Genomic DNA, 20120 nt, shown 5'->3' with positions numbered 1-20120 from the left:
TGTCTATGTCATTTCAGACAATAGTTGTAGTGTTTGTGTATATTCTACTATATTGCCTATGCACTTGTGATACTGGGTTTTGGGAGTTCTAGTGGATGTTCATAGTTGTACCTAATAATATTATCACTTCGCTTTATGTATTTTTCATGCTCGGTGATTTGGTAAAGAAGAATGTATGTTTCCATGAGTTCTATATTTAATTCTATTCATTTATTGAAATTCCTGAGTTTAAAAGTTAAAATGGATAATTGAGTTGGAGGTTCACACGTTGGCTTGCCTAACATCATCGTTGGGCGTCATCATTGCTTATTATGGGATTTGAGTCGTGACAGTTTGGTACAAAAGCACTAGGTTCACAAAGGTTTTACGAGTCACGAGGAGACCTAGTAGAGTCTTGCGGATCGGTGTGGAGAAGTCCGTACTTATCTTTGAGAGGTTATAGGATGTTAGGATACTTCTGTTTCTTCACCTTCTATCGTGCAGTTGATATTGTGCTAAGTATCTTTCTCTTATTTTCTCCCAGATGGTGAGGACGCATGCTATGACAGTACCCATCGGCGAAGGTGTTGCTCCCTCAATCGTCATAGGTAGAGGCAGAGGTCAAGGGAAGGTCACAACTCCTACTAGAGGATGAGAGAGTCCTAGAGTTGCTCCAGTGGTACCACCAGTGGATTCGGTGGAGGATCCTATTTTTGAGGAGCAAGATGAGGTTCCTACAGTTGAGCTGACCCCGTAGACTTTATGACCGTACTGGGATTTCAGGAGATCATGGGACGTATGATGCGGTTCATGGATTCTATGACTCAGGAAGGGCTATTCCTATAATATCCGGCCACATCTCAGGCTGGAGGGAGAGCACAGACCCCAACCGCTCATGCTCCCGGGCATGCTGCTGCCGTTTATCAGATCTCGGGTGCACTGCCTACGGGAGGGGCTTAGCCAGTTGTAGCGGTTAGTGTAGATACCAGACCGACCATTGCCGTTGTGGAGCAAAAGCAGTTGGACAGATGAACTAGGCTTAGCGGTGATCAGTCAGAGGACCCACATGATTTCATTGACCGTTGCAGGGGGAGCCTGCATAATATGGGAGTAGTGGAGTCCAACAGGGTGGACTTCACCATATTTTAGCTAGAGGGTATGGCCCGTAGATGGTGGCAGTCTTATCTCTAGAGCAGGCCAGCAGGTTCACCTACATTGACTTGGGATCATTTCACACACCTTTTCCTGGAGAAGTATATTCCACCTTCATAGTGAAAGGAGCTACGGGGTCAGTTTTAGCTGCTCCGATATGGTCAGATGTCTGTGACCGACTACAAGATGAGATTCACTAACTTGTATTATCATGTAGCTATCATACTCCCCATATATGCAAAGAGAGTGCGTAGGTTTATTAAAGATTTGGACCCTGAGATTCGGGTTTCTATAGCCCGAGATACAGAGATGGGGACTCCATTCTTCCAGGTTGTGGAGATAGCTCAGCGGATCGATCATATCCGCAGCCAAAGTAGAGAATTCATGTCCAGGGACGGTATTTTGGTGGATTCAGTGGCGCCCCATCTAGGGGCAGGGTTTAGTTCATGAGGGACCATCCTACCAGTCCCATGCATTCAACGCCCAACCTATTTGGGGTTCTCCAGCACGACCCTGCTTCAGTGCCATTATAAAGAGTACTTACCGTCCACTAGGTATTCAAGGTTCCTCCAGTGGGTATTCCGATTATCAAGGTTATACTTCGAGTCAGCAGTGCTCCACTTAGAGAGGTTGTTTTGAGTGCGGGGAGTTGGTCCACGCAAAGAAGTTTTGTCCTGACTTTGGGGCAAGGCTGTGCAACAGGACCATCGGCCCATGATTTCTGCACCAGCTACCTCATCGCCCGTCCTGTGGACCAGAGGCAAAGGGCAGATGGATAGGGGTCGCCCTAGAGGTGGAGGCAAGCCGTGGTGCTTCGGCTAGATTCTATGCCTTTCCAGCCAGACCAAAGGCAGTCGCCTGTAACATAGTGATCACATGTGTTATTTCTGTCTGCCGTAGATATGCTTCCGTGCTATTTTATCCAGGGTCTCCTTATTACCATGCCACTTCTTTATTTTCTCCTTATTTGGATGTATCTAGTAAGTCCTTGGGTGTTTCTGTATATGTGTCCGCGCCAGTGGGTGATTTTGTTGTTGTAGAACGGTTTTATCGGTCCTGTGTAGTGACTTTCTGTGCATATAAGACCAGAGCAGATCTTTTATTTCTAGATATTATTGACTTTGAGGTTATACTGGGCATGGACTGGTTGTCTCCGTACCATTCCATTCTCGATTGCCATGCCAAGACTATTATTTTGGCGATGGTAGAGTTGCCTAGGTTGGAGTGGAGAGGTTCGTCTATTGCCATATCCAGTCAGGTTATATCTTTCTTGAAGGCTCGACATATGGTCGAGAAGGGTTGTTTGGCTTATCTGGCCTTTGTTCGTGATACTGCTGTGGAGATTCCCACGATAGATTCAGTGCCTGTGGTCTGGGAGTTTTTTGATGTATTTCTTGCTGATGTACTAGGTATGCCACCGGATCGTGGTATCGATTTCGGCATTGATTTGGAACCAGGCATCCACCCTATTTTCATTCTTCCTTATTGCATTGCTCTAGTGGATTTGAGAGAGTTGAAGGAGAAACATTTGGAGTTGCTCAAAAAGGGATTCATCAGGCCGAGTGTGTCGCCTTAGGGTGCACCGATATGATTTGTTAAGAAGAAGATGGGAGTGTACGGATGTGCATTGATTACCACCAGCAGAACAAAGTCACCATCAAGAATAAGTACCAGTTGCCGAGCATTGATGATTTGTTTGATCATCTATAGGGTTCTAGAGTGTTCTCGAAGATCGACTTGAGATTTGGGTATCATCAGCTGAGGATTCGTGGTTCCGATATTCTGAAGATAGCTTTTCGGACTAGATATGGGCACTATGAGTTTCTAGTGATGTCCTTCAGCTTGACTAATGCCCCGACGTCATTTATGGATTTGATGAATTGGGTGTTTAGGACATATGTTGACTCATTTTTCATTGTCTTCATTGATGACATATTGATCTTCTCGCGTAGCATGGAGGAGCACGAGCATGATTTGAGGATGGTGCTTCAGACCTTGCGGGAGCAAAAGCTATATGCTAAGTTCTCCATGTGTGAGTTTTGGTTAGATTATATGGTTTTTTGGGGCATTTTGTATCAGGTTAGGGTATTAAGGTGAATCCCAGGAAGATCAAGGCAGTTTAGAGTTGGCCTCGTCCTACCATAACGACCAAGATCAGGAGTTTCTTAGGGCTAGCAGGTTATTATCATCGGTTTGTGGATGACGTCTCGTCTATTTCTGCTCTTTTACTAGATTGACCCAGCAGAGTGCTCAGTTTAGATGGTCCAATGATTGTGAGGTGAGCATTCAGAAGCTTAAGACGCCATTGACTACAACAATAATGTTGGTTTTGCCCTCCAGTTCGGGGTTGTATACTGTGTATTGCGACGCTTCACGCATTGATTTGGGTTTTGTATTGATATAGGAGGGGCGAGCTGTTGCATATGCTTCACATCAATTGAAGCCCCACGAGAAATTTTACCCCGTGCACGATTTGGAATTAGCTATGATAGTTCATGGTCTCAAGATCTAGAGGCATTATCTTTATGAAGTGTCATGCAAGGTCTACACTGATCACCGCAATTTGCAACATTTGTTTAAGTAGAGGGATCTTAATCTGAGGCATCGAAGGTGGCTTGAGTTGCTGAAAGATTATGATATTACCATCCGCTATCATCCGGGCAAGGCGAATGTGGTAGCGAATTCCTTGTGCAGAAAGGCCGAGAGTATAGGTAGTTTGGCATTCATTTTAGTAGAGGAGAGGCCACTAGCTTTGGACATTCAGTCCTTAGCTAATCGACTTGTGACGTTGGATATTTTAGAGCCCAGCCGGGTTCTTGCATGTATTGTGGCTCAGCCTTCTTTATTCGAGCGGATCAAGGCTCATTAGTATGATGATCCGTACTTGCTGGTTCTTAGGGAAATGGTGATGCGAGGTGATGCCAAGGAGGTTACTATTGGAGATGATGGTGTTCTGCGACTCCAGAGTCGCTTATATGTTCCTAAAGTTGATGGCCTGAGCGAGATGATTCTAGAGGAGGCACATAGTTCGCGTTATTCTACTCATCCAGGTGCCACAAAGATGTATCGTTACCTGAGGTAGCATTACTGGTGGCAGTGAATAAAGAAGGACAACGCCAAGTATGTGGCGAGATGTCTAAACTACTAGTAGGTTAAGTACGAGCACGAGTGGCCATGTGACTTGCTTCAACAAATGGTTATACCAGATTGGAAGTGGGAATGTATCACTATGTATTTCATGGTTAGTTTGCCGCTAACGTTGAGGAAATTCGATGCCGTTTGGGTTATTGTCGAAAGAATGACCAAGTCTGCACACATTATTCCGGTGATGACCACATACACTTTAGAGAGGTTGGCCTAGATTTATATTCAGGAGATCGTCGAATTTCATGGCGTGCCAATTTCCATCATTTTAGATAGAGGCACTCAGTTCACTTCACATTTCTGTAGAGCATTACAAAGTGAGTTGGGTACCTGGGTAGAGCTCAACACTGCCTTTTATCCGCAGACCAACGGGAAATCGGAGCGGATAAATTCAAATTCTGGAGGATATTCTTGGAGCATGTGTTATTGACTTAGGAGGGCAGCGGGATCGATTCTTACCGTTGATCGAATTTTCTTATAATATCATTTATCACTCTAGTATTGAGATGGCTCCATTTGAGGCCTTGTATGGTCGATGATGTCGATCCCCCATCGGTTAGTTTGAGCCCGGCGAGGCTAGGTTATATGGTACTGATTTGGTAAAGGATGCCTTGGATAAGGTAATGTAGACTCAGGAGCGACTTCGCACAGATCAGTCAATGCAGAAGAGTTGTACGGATCAGAAAGCGTGTGATTTGTCATTTATGGTGTGCGAGAAGGTTATTTTGAAGGTCTAACCAATGAAGGGCATCATGATGTTCGAAAAGAGGGGCAAGATAAGTCTGAGGTTCATCAGTCCGTTCGAGGTGTTTGAGCAAGTTGGAGAGGTTGCATACAAGCTTGCTTTGCTTCCTAGTCTATCGGGAGTTCATCCGGTATTCCATGTGTCTATGCTCCAGAAGTACCATGCCGACAAGTCCCATGTGTTGGATTATGGTACAGTTTAACTAGATGAGAGCTTGGGTTATGAAGAGGAGCCAGTTGCTATTGTTGATAAGCAAGTCCGCAAGTTGAGACTAAGAAGATTTCAGTGATGAAGGTCCAGTGGAGGGCCAACCAGCCGAGGAGGTGACTTGGGATACCGAGGAGGACATGCGGAGCAGATATCCATATTTATTCGGAACGTTAGGTATGATTCTAAACACGTTTAAGGATGAACATTTGTTTAAAAGGTGGAGAATGTAACGATGCGACCGGCTATTTTGCTTTCTAGAGCCATGTTCCCCTATTTAAGACTTCTCGTATGCGCTTTTCCTGTTTTATCATTTGCGGGGGATATTGGTTTGGTTTTGGAATTGTTCAGATTGAATTCGAAACACTTAGCCCATAATAGTGGTCTAAGACGGCCAAGTTTTACTTGAGTCAACATTTCGAGTAAACGAACTCGAAATCGGGATTTAAAGGTTCCAATAGGTTCATATGATGATTTTGGACTTGAGCGTATATTCGCATTGAGTTTCGGCGCTTATTGTTGGATGTTGGTATCTTAAGGTTTTTTTCATGCCCTGATCATGGGGAGCGGGATCAACGTTTAACCGAGATATCCCAATCAAGCAAGCCTACATGATGTCTACTACCCAACCTTCGCCCAAGAAAAATCTAGGAATAAATGGCAATGAGATAGACAACGAAAGGATAAAAGGTGCAACATCAATTATCATTACTTAAGGGAGCTTCATTAATAAATACCAAAAGGTTACAAGTTCATATTTAGAAATGGGAACATCCGACAACTACAACAATATTTTTAATTTGTCTTTCCCATTCAAAACACAACCGCCAACATGTCTACAGAGCCTCTAAGTGGACATGAGTAGGAATATGGAAGTGTTGGTGATAAGGCCTCGGCTATATCTCAAAATACAATGTACACGAATCAAAATGACACAAGGCCCCAAAATAGAGTAGGGCTCACCAAATCAGCTGAGAAGAGGGTATGATGCTATTAATGATTAGTATCGCCTGCTGAGGAACCACCTGCATCTATTAAAGATGCAGCGCCCCCGGCAAAAGGGACATTAGTACATATGTAATAATAATAGTATTTAAAGTTAAATACCCTCTCATGCAATGGAATGCAACATAAAAAGAGAGAAACATGGAAACAATAAGAAAATCAATACTATTTAAATGCCAAGTTAAAACATGGTAAACCTTCAAGTAAGCATTAACATTTTAGGTTGGGAAATCCTTAGTACCGACACACCACCATGCATATGGCATGGAGTCCGATCCCCGCCCAATCGGTTAAGCAGTCTCACCCCAATGTATGAGGGTTGACATAGAAGCACGATACCACCATATTCGCGGCATGGTCCGATCTCCGCCCGGTTGGCTAGGCCCTCTCACCAAAATGCCGTTCGACATGGTCTTTGCTAACTATCCATCCATCCCAATCACAAGGAATAATATTTTCTATACAAAAGAAATATATTCTTCTCATAGTCTTTCATTAAATCTTTCATTTCATTGGAACGCTTGGCCATACATTATAATCTTCACTCTTGGCACGATGGCCGCATTTCATATTTCATATTTATTTACTTACAAGGATCATCATAAAACATCAATATGTAGAGCATTTTAGGAAATCATGGCTTTAAATACATGATAAATAAGAGCCTTAAACACATTGAATTTCTTCCAAATGAAGAGAATAGTAATTTGCAATCGAAACATGAGTTAAAATCATAAGCATTTGATACATCAGTTATTCTTGGAATATTTTTCCAAAAGGAGAGTAATATAATAGGGACAATTGGAAATGACTTGAGTACACAAGCACTTGGATAAAACCATAGAAGCAATTTGGAACAATAGAAATAGGAACTTGAACAAACTATGATTGGAGTTTACAAGGAATTTGCGAAATCCAATTCTATGAAAAGAGTTTAGACAACATACCTTAATTTAGCCTCCTTAGGATTACTACAACGTCCCACTACTCTTAGCAACTTCAGTATATAGAAACATAGTCAAATTGGACCATAATTAGGAAGGTGTTCATAGTCTAGATCATATAGGAATTTCATCAAACATATAGTGCGCATATTGAAATATAATTCTCTATAATGGGATTTCTTCACCCCACAACTAATCCCCAAGTCAATAATTCACCAATGATAGTTCAACAACCTCCATACCACCTTCATCGGCACGTGCATGCTCAACAACTAACTCCCAACTCGAGAATCACACTTCCCATTCTTCACATACACCCAAATTAACAATTGAGGGCTTATGGCTACCGACCACTATCCCATAAGCCCCAACAGTATAAAATCTTACTCAAACCCTTTACAAATCTTTGCATGAGAGCTAAGGGGCTAAATCTTACCTAATTAATTGAAGGCATTGTGAGTGATTTTCTTGAATCATCAAGAATTGAGCAAGAATTGAAGAGCAGATGGTTAGGAGCTTCTCCTTCTCTCTCTAGCTTTATCCCCTATCTCTAAAATATTAGATTTTTCCCTTCAAAATGACCCCCTTAGTTATTTTTATTAAAATTGGGTCGGGTAAAATTTCCCAATAATTAACCCTCCGAGTCGGGTCTGCGATCGCAGATGGGATTGCAAAATAAGTATGCAGTCCACTAAATAGACCGCAAAATGGTCCTCATTATTTGGGCTAGCCTTATCAGATTCGTGGTTCACAGAACGATTCTACAGTCTTACATTGGATCGCAAAATCTCCTTCCAAAAATTTTTATGCTGATTATATGACTGATATGCGGTCTGCAAAATAGTTTTGCAGTCGCACATTGGACAACGAAATGACCCTCAAAATTAAGTTGCTTCTGATCAAATCCGCGATGGTTCTACGATCAACAGACAGTTTTCTATAAATCTCTTCTCCTAACTCCATGATTTATTGCAAGTCAAAAAATCCTTACCGCGGCGAGCTTTCGAGCTGAAAAAATTATCTACAACCTATATTTAGTCCTATCCACCTGTTAGAGAGCACCAAAAACCAATCCTAACAATAACACATCGACATATCATAGCACGAAAATAACACCAACTATAACATTATAAGCATTGCATTGCCAAAAAGGAGCACCTTAGCTTAAACAGTACAAGTTTGAACATTACTCATAGAAAGTAAACGTCTAACATACTTTAAGACACAACGATTTTGTTACACAAACAAGTGAGGGTATTTCCTCTTAATTTGTTCCTCGGCCTCCCAAGTGGCCTCTTCAACTTGTTGGTTTCGCCATAGCAATTTGACAAAGGCAATCTCTTTATTCCTCAACTTTTGAAATTTTCTACTAGATTCCATACACATTAGCTTACCTTTTTCACCATAAAACCAAAAATCCTTGGCGAACTTTTATGGGGCCTTACAATTTTCGAGTTTTCTAAGTTTGATTTGGAGTAAAATTTGGTATTGTTGATGTCTGTTTGGAATTCTGAGCCTTGGAATAGGTTTGTATAATGATTTCTGATTTGTGCATAAAATTTTCCATCATTCCAAGTTTTCTAAAATTTGGTTTTGTGGTGTGATTCTTGGTTTCAATATTATTTTATGTGTTTGGACTTCGGGTAGGTATTCATTATATTTATGGAGGGAGCACCTGATTGCCCTTCGCGAACATGAAGAAGGCTCCACAAATATGAGGAATGACCTGGCTCTCCTCCATCACGAACGCGGAGGTCCAAGCGCGAACGCAAATGAGGAAGAGGGTGGATGGCCTGGCAGGCGTTAAGCCTTCGTGAACGTGGCTCTGTGACCGTGAACGTCGAGGGCAGGGGTCAGGAAGCATCATGAATGCAAGTTGTGTGTCGCAAATGCGAAGAGGAAATTGCACCGAGGCAGTTAGGCCTTTGCGATCACGACGGACTTTTCGCGATCGCGATGAAGAAATCACTAGGCAGAAGGTATTTTTATTTCGGGACATAGGCTCATTTCTTTCACTTTTCACTTGGGTTGGATGATTCTTTGAGTACTTTTGAGGGGATTTTCATCAAACATCACAAGATAAATGATTTTACCAATTATGAGTTTAATACATGGATTACAGGTAGATTTTGACATAGAAATTATGGAATTTTGAGATTTTTGTTGAAAAATATAGGATTTAGTATAAATAGGATTTGGCCACGAAATTGATTAGGGAATTGAATACAAGTTATATATTTGAGTTCATAATGCCATGAGTAATACTTATCTTTGAAAATTTTTAGAATCCGGGTACGTGGGCCCGAGGTTGACTTTGGTTGACTATCTGAGTTGGATTGAAAAATTACTCTAATAGTTAAATTATGAACTCTTTAACATATATTGATTTATTTATACGTCCTTTGATTAGTTTTGGGTTGCTCGGCGTGGTTTTGAGGCGACTAGTGAGGTTTGAGAGCCGAGTAGTGAGCTTGGAAGCGAGTTAAGTCTCTTGGCTAATCTTGTAAAAGAGAATTACTCCGGTAGATATTTTTAAATTGTTGTGTGCTACTTGTTATGGGTTCTACATATGCACGAGGTGATGAGAGTCCATGCGTAGCTAGATTCATATTTATGTTCCGGTAGATTTAGATCCATATCATGCCTTAAATGTACTATTTGAATTAAAACTTGTTTGTTTGGTTATTTGGATTTTTGACTAAGAGTGAGATTAAAATAAATACATTGACCGAGTCTCTTAATTTGGATTTATGAAATATTTGATGAACGGTAGTTCCGCGTTTTCTTGACTAGCATGTATCTTCGCGAGTGAGAGAGTTCCTTTATTCTTATGGGATTGAGACGTTCACCTTGGCAGTATTGTAAATTATTCTTATGGTATCGGTATTCTTGTGGTATATGATCGTTTGCCTCGGCAGTGCTATAAATTACTCTTATGGGATTGGATCGTTCTCCACAGTATTGTGAGTTATTCTCATGAGATCGGGCCTTTCGTCTCAGCAGACTTGTGTGTAATATTTGAGATTTGATTTGATATTGGTATCAGCTGATCTTGTTCCCTCGAGACAGGTTATGGCATTTTAGTGACTTCGTAATAATTAATGTTTCAAAAATTTATTATTAAATGTTTATATGTCTCATTGCTACTTGTTTTATTCCATAGATGTCTACTTTATGTACTTTATTATTTGACAACTAGTTGTTGTAACATATTTTGCATGAGTCAAAATAAGGTTCAACTGGTGGTTTCCCTGTTGTTGATGAAAGAGAGTCGTCACCTAATATTTAAAGGTATATTATGGTACCTATTCAATTGTTAAATCATTATCCTATTAATCTTCTAACCAGTGAGATTTCGATAATGGTTCTTGTTCTTCTAAGGGGAAGGTGTTAGGCAACCCCTAGAATCTACTTAAGGTAGCTTCATAGGACTTAAACTAGGTTTAGGGAATTTAATATCTATATTCAACTTAGTTAGTGCCTAAAAGTGTATAGCTTACTCTATGTCTTGTCTAAAACTAATCACTTGAAAATAATCTATGCCCCTTTGAAAGGAGAGTGTAGTTTTCATTTGTAAAAGCCTTGAAAAGTATTCATATTTATGTGATTGAAAGAACTTTTGTAAGTAGGTTTATAATGTTTTTATTTATAAACACTGTAAGTATCGTTAGGTTTAAAAAACTTTACTTTTGAAACAAAATGGCTTTTTGTGCAACCTTCGTAAAATAAGGGCTATTGGAGATATGGGTTTAGATATACTTTGAAAACTGATATTCAAATCTTGTATCAAGTTTAGAAGAAAGATTATTGAAGTGTTCCTTGATTGCAATGGTGTTTCATTTTGTTTCTAGAAAACTTGACTTTGAAATCATTTGGTTGATTTTAGCTTTTAAAGAGGATTGCTTACTTTTTCAAAATTTGTCTTAATCTTCAAAGAATTTCATGAAAATGGTTAGTACAAGCGAAACTGTATAGTATAAGTAATTAAACAAGTTGGCGTAATTTAACTAATGAAAGAGATATCAATTCTTTTTAATTTTACCCTATGGTTTTTAGTTGGACTATGTTTCTAAAGTAATTCAAAAGATGATAAAAGGAAAGCATTCACTCGATATTTGTTCTTATCATTTACACATAAAAGCAACATCTAATTATGTAATGTAATAAAGGAAATGGAATTGGACTCATGGTTTGGACCTACGGAATTTCTGGCCTAGGGGACAACGAACAACAACAGCACCTTCAGGGACTTCAGACTCAGGGTTAGAACTTAGGCCTGAGTTCTTGAAAACTCAACAGACCCAGTTTGATCATATGTGCAAAAAATGAAAGGAAGACATTAGTGATAGAGCCGAGTATAATAATTAACTACAAATAAGACCAAGGTAAGACCCAAATTAAACTGTAACAAGTGCTAGTGATTAAGAATGCAAATAAAATTAATGTATGGTCATGCTCTCATTAGTTAGGCAGTAGAAAGTTCATACATATATACATTACTATGTCGCTTCATTTTGTTACATCATTGTTAAGTTTCAAAATGCATATATCCTTATGACTGAGTGGAATAAGAGCCCAAAATACAACATGATCCGTTGGCTTTTCTAACACCCATATACAACCCACATAGTGTGTACGGAGCCTCTAATGATACAAAAGAGAGTAAAGATGGTTCCGACAATAAGGCCCCGGCTATACCTCAAAAAGTGATCACTATATAAACAAAAGGTACAATACATGACCCCCGGAATGAAATGGGGCTCACTGAGTCCGCTGAGAAGAGGATGCAACACTATCTGTGATCAACACTGTCTGCTATGGAACCACCTGCATCCATTTAAAGATGCAGCGCCCCCTGCAAAAGGGACGTTAGTACTGTCGAATAGTACTAGTATGTAAATTTAAAACACTGTCTCAATAGAATGAACAATAATACATGGGGAAACAATCAAGAATGCAATATGAGCTTTAAATAACACTAAGACATCAAGTTAAGGACCGCATAGATTTTTAAGTCAATTCCCGCATTATTAGGTTGGATGATTTTAAGTGCCAATATGCCACAATCCACAATACCACCGTATTCTTACACGGAGTCCGATCTCGTCCCGATCGGCTAAGCCATATCATATGAGACATCAACCATATTCACAATTTCATCCACAATATCACCGTGTTCTTACACGGAGTCCGATCTCGGCCCGATCGGCTAAGTCATCTCATTCGAGACATCACCCCTTTTCAAGCAATCATCTCACTTCATAATTCTTTCCTATCTTTTTAATACAATGGCACGAGTAGCCCTAATTATAAAGTTATTCTTGGCGTTTGGCGTATTTCATGATTCGGGTTCTTTTCCACATTCAAACATTTTTATTATAATCAACAATAACATGGTTTTTTATTCAAGACTTTTTGATTTCACATGCGAGCAATTTAGAATCTAACATGATGGAAGCATGGGAATACATATTACACATATATTTTTAAAACAAGCACACTCGGGATAGCAATTTCTATGACGTTCATTTTGGGACTTGCATCGATTTCATGAATACCATGGGATTCAATTCTAAGAAGAGGGGGTTTAGCCAACATACCTCAATTGAGCTTCTTAAAACTCTAAGATGTTCCGAAATATTAGTAACTTCAATTGATTTTAGTAATATAGCAGAAATTGAACAAAAAATTAGGAAAACGATCATGATTCTAGCTCACTTGAGCATTTTATCAAATACTATGTGTGTATTAAGGTTCCATGGCCATTTTATGAAGGACTTCACCATACCACACCCCATTCTTTTCTATTTCACAACCTCCCTACGTACCTTAAGAATACATGCATGCAAGGTAAGTACTCCCATCCCGTTGAACTACCTTACTAATTTCCCGTTCTAGTTATATTTCAAATTTAAGAGCTTGGTGATAGAATCTTACCTCTTAGGATGAAGACCTAGGGTGCTTCTCGTGATAATATTCAAAGGTTTAAGCAAGAATTGAAGAGAAATATTTGATGAGGATCACTTTCTCCCTTTAGGACTCTCTCTCTCACTCCAAAAATATCAGAAATAAGCTCAAAATGGTCTATGGGATGTGTTTTAACGGAATAGAGTCGGGTTTTAAAACCCTAAAAATGAAGCTCCGGAACAGGTTTTGCGGTTGCATATGCGACCACATAATGATTGTGCGGTCCGCGAAATGACCGCGAAAGGTGGATCTGGGAGCTGGGTTGGCCTACTTCACTTTGCGGCCGTTATGCGGCCCGCAAACCTATTCTGCAGTCGCATAATGCGCCGCAGAACCTCCCTCCGCAAACGTCTAAGGATGACTATACGACCAAAGTGCGGCCCATGAAACGGTTATGCGGTCGCATAATTGGCCGCGAAATTGACATAAAATATGCCCCAAAAAACTATCTCACTCGGCGACAATTCTGCGGTCCGCAGAGTTGTTTTGCGGCCGCAAAATAGGCCGCAGAAATGCCTACTTTTGCCCAATATTTTCCTTCATCTCCCCAGGCATTGTTTAGTCCAAAAAGTCCAAATCACGGAATCACGCCTACTTCGACATCACAAAATCCGGGGTTTTTTTAGGAAAAATTTTACGGGGCCTTACATTCCCCCCCCCCCCACTTAAGATCATTCGTCAGAGTTTTCTTTGTAACTGGGCTTATCCATCTGTCAGAGAGCCCCATAATCACATCCTAAAAATATGTACACAAACCAACGATGTAACATAACTCATAACGATACCAACTGTGGCCTCATGTAAACAACAAATAATCAAAAGGAACACCTTACCTTAACTGAACAAGTGATATAGAATTCATAGGTGACAAGTTCATAAAAAGGATTACACAGCTATTCAAACACGTAAGGATACTTCTTCTTCATCTCTTCCTCGGCCTCCCAAGTGGCCTCTTCAACCTGCTGGTTTCTCCATAACACTTTCACGGAGGCAATTTATTTATTTCTCGACCTCCGGACTTGTCTTTCAAGCATGGAAATAGAAATTTATTCATATGACAATTCTTCATTAACCTCAATGGTCTCAATTGGGAAAATAGCGGACAAATCTCCAACTACCTTCTTCAACATTGACACATAGAATACTAGATGCACTAATGACATCTCGGGCGGTAGCTCAAGCCTGTACGCCACCTCACCGATCCTCTGAATGATTCTGTACGGTCTGACATACCTCGGACTCAATATCCCTTTCTTACCAAATCGCATTACGCCTTTCATGGGAGAAATTTTCAAGAATACCCAATCATCTTCTTTGAACTCCAAATCCCTACGACGAACATCTGAATAGGAATTCTGGTGACTCTGAGTAGTCTTCAACCACTCCTTAATGGTCTTAACCTTTTCCATAGCTTGATGCACAAGGTCTGGCCCTATCAACTCTGCTTCCCCAATTTCAAACCACCCAATGGGAGATCTACATCTCCTACCATACAATGCCTCAAATGGTGCCATCTGAATACAATCATGAAAGCTGTTGTTATAAGCAAACTCTATGAGTGGCAAATGATCATCCCAGGTACCCTTGAAATCAACAACACAAGCACGCAATATGTCCTCAAGCGTCTGAATAGTCCGCTCTGCTTGCCCGTTAGTCTGTGAATGGAAGGTTGTACTAAGATTCACCTGAGTACCCAAACCTTGCTGAAATTTCTTCCAAATATTTGCCGTCAACTGAGCCCCTCGATCCGAGATGATACAAACTGGAGTGCCATGCAGCCTAACTATTTCCTTGATATACAACTGAGCATACTGTTCTGCTGTGTCGGTAGATTTAACTGGCAAGCAATGTGCTGATTTTGTGAGCTGATCTACAATCACCCAAATTGAGTTAAACTTGCACGTAGTGCATGGTAATCCTACCACAAAATCCATATTAATCATTTCCCACTTCCACATTGGAATTTCTATGTTTTGTGCCAACCCACCAGGCCGTTGATGTTCGACCTTCACTTGCTGACAATTCGGACGCCTTGACACAAAGTCTGCCACATTCTTTTTCATGTCATTCCCCCAATAGACTTCCTTGAGATCGTGATACATCTTTGTAGAACCTGGATGCATGGAATACCTAGAAGCGTGAGCCTCGCTCATGATTCGTTCCCAGAGACCCTCTACATTTGGAACACATAGTCATCCTTAGTACCTCAATGTACCATCATCCATGCCAAGCGCAAAAGCCATAGTCGTATGTTTATGAATCCCCTCCTTCAGCTGTACCAATAATGGATCGTTGTATTGCTAATCATTGACTTCCACAACAAGTGATGATTCAACCCTATTTTGCACAATTACCCTTCCTTCACTAGAGTCCGCAAGATGAACACCCAAACTAGCTAGATGATGAACCTCCTTGGCCAATGGCCTTTGACATGCCTCCAAGTGAGCCAAACTACCCATAGATTTCCGGCTAAGAGTATCCGCCACAACATAGACTTTCCCCGGGTGATACGGAATATCGATGTCGTAATCCTTGGGTAACTCAAGACATCTTCTATGCCTCAGATTCAGCTCCTTTTGCTTGAAAATTATTGGAGACTCTTGTGGTCCGTGAATACATCCACATGGACACCACACAAATAATGACGCCAAATCTTCAATGCAAAAACCACCTCCGCAAGTTCTAAGTCATGAGTTGGATAGTTCTTTTCATGATTCTTGAGTTGCCTAGAAGCATAAGCTATAACCTTGCCGTGTTGCATTAATACACACCCAAGACCGATCCTTGAAGTATCGCAATATACCACAAAACCTTCTGTAACCTCTGGCAGGGTCAACACCAACGCTATAGTCAATCTCAATTTTAACTCCTGGAAGCTCTTTTCACAAGCATCGTACCATTGGAACTTATCTGCTTTCTGTGTCAATTTAGTCAACGGAGAGGCAAGAGTAGAAAACCCCTCCACAAACTTCCTGTAATATCCTGCTAAGCCCAAGAAGCTGTGAATCTCGGTTGGTGTTATAGATCTAGGCCAATTCTTTACTGCTGAAAGTTTTTGAGGATCAACCTTAATTCCTTCTCTAGAGAAAACATGACCCAAGAGTGTGACATATTCGAGCCAAAATTCACACTTTGAAAATTTCACATACAATTGGTGCTGATGAAGAGTCTGCAACAATACCCTAAGATGATCGGCATGGTCCTCCCGACCTCGTGAATACCCAAGAATATCGTCGATGAACAATATCACAAATGAGTCGAGGAAAGGCTTGAAAACCCGATTCATAAGATCTATGAAAGCTTTCGGGGCATTTGTCAGCCCAAAAGACATTACCAGAAATTCAAAGTGCCCATACCGGGTTCTGAAAGCTATTTTCGGAATATCCTGCTCCCTGATCTTCAATTGGTGATACCCGGATCGTAAATCAATTTTGGAGAAGTATCTAGCACCCTGTAACTGATCAAACAAATCATCCATTCTTGGTAACGTGTACTTATTTTTGATTGTGACTTTGTTGAGCTGCAGGTAGTCAATACACATCCTCAGTGTTCCATTTTTCTTCCTCACAAAGAGGAGCGGTGCGCCGCATTATGACACACTTGGTCGGATGAAATCCTTTTCTAACAAATCCTTCAATTGCTCCTTTATTTCCTTCAATTCTGATGGTACCATCCTGTAGAGCGGAATAGATATAGCCTGCATGCCTGGCATCTCATCAATCCCAAAATCAATCTCCCTATCTGGCGGAATCCCAGGGAGTTCATCAGGAAAGACCTCTGGGAATTCATTCACAACTGGCACAGACTCGAGTGTAGCTGCCTCAGCATCGGTGTACGTAACCCGGACCAAGTGATAGATATAACCCTTGTTAATCATCTTCATGGCCTTAAGGTAAGAAATAAACCTACCCTTCGGTACCACATTATCTCCCTTCCACTCAACAAGTGGCTCACTTGGAAATTCAAACCTCACAGTTCTAGTTCGGCAATCGAACTTGGCAAAACATGAGTAAAGAAAATCCATCCCCATAATTACATCAAAATCAACCATCCCCAATTCAATGAGATTGACCACGGTGTCCCAACCACGTACCATGACAATACAACCCCTATAAACCCGTGCGGCCATAATAGACTCGCCAATTGGAGTAGATACAGAGAACGGTTCATGAAGATGTTTCGGTTCCATCCCAAATTCCATAGCAACATAAGGGATAACATAGGACAAGGCGGAACCGGGATCAATAAGAGCATATACATCATGAGTTTGGACAGTCAATATACCTGTGGCAATATCTGGAGAAGCCTTTGTACTTTTGCGACCACTCATAGCATAGAAACGGCTGTGTCCTCCTAAACTCTACGCACCACCCCTAGCTGCACCACTCCCTACTACGCACCACCCCTAGCTGCAAAACTGGATGGTTGTCCTATGCCCCTACCCGCACCCTGGCGGGATAAATGACACTCCCTCTGAATATGACCCCTCATTCCGCACCCGTAACATATCGGCAGGTCCTGGTAGCAGATCCCCATATGTATCCTCCCATACTTGGGGCATGGGGGCCTCTGCTGCTGCTAGAATCTCTCTCCTGATTGGCCCTGATGGTGGGGTCCCTTGCTACCCTCATTGGGCCTGACGCAACCCCCCTGCTGCTGAGTGTGCCCCGCTAACGGTGCACTGGATGAAGACTGAGCATCAGACTGGGATGGCCCTGATGACCCTCCCCTAAAAACTGATCTTCTACCACCAAATGAATCTCCAGGGTTGTCCGCGGACTGGGCCTTGTTGGTACCCTCTCACTCCCTTATGTTCTTCAACTTACGGCCCTCTGTAGCTTGAGCAAATGCTATCATTTTTCTACAGTTCATATCTGAGTTCAAGGCAGTTATAGCGGACTCATTGATAATCAGGAGGCTAAGGCCCTGCACAAACCGGCGCACTCTAGCCTCCATAGTAGGCAACATGAGAATGGAATATTTAGACAGATGCGTAAACTCCATGTGATACTCTCACACACTCTTACTTCCTTTCTTAAGGTTCTCAAACTTTGCGGCACGAGCTGCCCTAGTCTCGGCCGGTAAGAAATGGTCCATGAAAGCATCAACAAACTCACTCCACCTTGCTGGAGGCCTCCCCTCCTCCCGAGAGTCCTCCCACAGCTCGAACCAAGAATAGGCCACCCCTTTCATGCGGTAGGCGGCCAACTCCACTCCCTCCGTCTTAATAGAGCGCATAACCCAGAGAGTCTTATGCATCTCATCAATGAAGTCCTATGGGTCCTCCTCGGGATTAGCACCCATGAACACCGGAGGATCCAACTGCAGAAACTTGTTCACCCTAGAACTACTAGAATCCCCTTGTGGGCTAGAAGGTGTGGGTGCAACATTCGACCTTTGGGCATTAGAAGCCACTATCTAAGTCAGCATTTGAATAGCTCCCCTAAGATCCCTATCAGAAATACCAAAACCGGAAGCTGGGGCTGGAGGTGGAACCGGAATATCAGGTGTAGGAACCGTCGCACCCTCAATAGGTGTAGAGACTGGTGTGGCCTAGCCAGGTGTAGTGGAATCAGGAAGTGAAGCAGTCTGAGGATTATTCTCAGTATTCACCCGCATCATCAAATAGAGGGTCAACTGCTACTCCTGAAGTAGCATTGGCCCCTTGGCCAGTTCTTGCTCTCTTCTTAGGTGCCATATACTGAACGTTAAAGGAAAGCACGAGTTAGAGGAGGAACAGTTGCATAATTAGTCACGATCCAGAATATCAAAGAAGGGTATTGTTCCTAAATGTCCAAGTAGCCTCCAACTTATAGATGTGGTCGACAACGCACCGATAAGAAGGACTCTACCAGACACGACTCCGATATATCCTAGGACCATTTAAAACATTAGGCTCTGATACCAAGTTTGTCATGCCCCAACCTCGAGGAGCGCGACCGGCGCTCAACCGAGTAGACCCGATCGAGCAAGACTGCTAGACACTATCTACCTGACTCACCTATGATCCAGAGAATGCATTCTCTCATTAGTTAGGCAGTAGAAAGTTCATACATATATACACTACTAAGTCGCTTCATTTTGTTACATCATTGTTAAGTTTTAAAATGCATATATCTTTATGACTGAGTGGAACAAGAGCCCAAAATACAACATGATCCATTGGCTTTTCTAACACCCATATACAACCCACATATTGTCTACGGAGCCTCTAATGATACAAAAGAGAGTAAAGATGGTTCCGACAATAAGGCCCCGGCTATACCTCAAAAAGTGATCACTATATAAACAAAAGGTACAATACATGACCCCCGGAATGAAATGGGGCTCACTGAGTCCGCTGAGAAGAGGATGCAACACTATCTGTGATCAACACTGTTTGCTATGGAACCAACTGCATCCATTTAAAGATGCAGCGCCCCCAGTAAAAGGGACGTTAGTACTGTCGAATAGTACTAGTATGTAAAACTAAAACACTGTCTCAATAGAATGAACAATAATACAGTGGAAAACAGTCAAGAATGCAATATGAGCTTTAAATAACACTAAGACATCAAGTTAAGGATCACATAGATTTTTAAGTCAATTCCTGCATTATTAGATTGGATGGTTTTTAGTGCCAATATTCCACAATCCATAATACCACCGTGTTCTTACACTGAGTCTGATCTCAGCCCGATCGGCTAAGCCATCTCATTCGAGAAATCACCCCTTTTCAATTAGTCATCTTACATCATATTTCTTTCCCATATTCTCAACACAATGGCACGAGTGGCCCCAATTATAAAGTTATTCTTGGCGCTTGGCCGTATTTCAAGATTCAGGTTTTTTTCCACATTCCAACATTTTTATTATAATCAACAATAACATGGTTTTTTATTCAAGACTTTTTGATTTCGCATGCGAGCAATATAGAATCTAAGGCACATATTCTAAGTTTGAAAATTTCCTCTGACGATGAGATAACATGATGGAAG

The sequence above is a fragment of the Nicotiana tabacum genome, chromosome 14, assembly GCF_000715075.1.
Source record: "Nicotiana tabacum cultivar K326 chromosome 14, ASM71507v2, whole genome shotgun sequence".
Taxonomy (NCBI): Eukaryota; Viridiplantae; Streptophyta; class Magnoliopsida; order Solanales; family Solanaceae; genus Nicotiana; species Nicotiana tabacum.
This window is presented reverse-complemented; position numbering follows the sequence as displayed.